Source organism: Arachis duranensis, chromosome 3 (genome assembly GCF_000817695.3).
Source record: "Arachis duranensis cultivar V14167 chromosome 3, aradu.V14167.gnm2.J7QH, whole genome shotgun sequence".
Taxonomy (NCBI): Eukaryota; Viridiplantae; Streptophyta; class Magnoliopsida; order Fabales; family Fabaceae; genus Arachis; species Arachis duranensis.
In genome coordinates, this window is record NC_029774.3 from 107,977,131 (window position 1) to 107,977,449 (window position 319).

At 33.2% G+C, this 319-nt stretch overlaps 1 protein-coding gene across 3 annotated transcripts in view; it reads right to left on the minus strand.

The window, feature by feature from the left end:
* Window positions 1-319, minus strand: part of LOC107480045 (protein BASIC PENTACYSTEINE4) — a 2,699-nt gene that overhangs the window by 2,107 nt on the left and 273 nt on the right. The window contains exon 1 of one of the 3 annotated variants that reach the window (XM_016100160.3): window positions 58-313. The exons of the other annotated variants lie outside the window; for them this stretch is intronic. The gene's annotated coding sequence lies outside the window, so the exon portion shown is untranslated. Of the gene's footprint in view, window positions 1-57; window positions 314-319 lie in introns of those variants that run through there. 3 annotated transcript variants of the gene reach the window in all.

Genomic DNA, 319 nt, shown 5'->3' on the forward strand with positions numbered 1-319 from the left:
TACAAAACTACAGTTGTGAAAGTTAAATAAATGTTTTCATCAACTTTGTGATCAAACCATTTTGCTGAGTAATCTTGAAGCTAATCTTTTTGGAACTAAAACCCTTCAACCCTCGAGCACATGAAGAAGAAGAAAAGCCTTTCAGTTTCCCAATTTTGCATATGCTTAAAACAAAGCATACAATGCAAGACCAGACAATCAAAGGAAAAAGGAGATGCCGAAAAGCAGAGGGGAAAAAAAAAGGTCAAAAAGAGACAAAAGAAAGAGTAAAGGTACAGTAAAAGGTTATAGAAAAATAGTTAAAGGTTTTAACGAATTG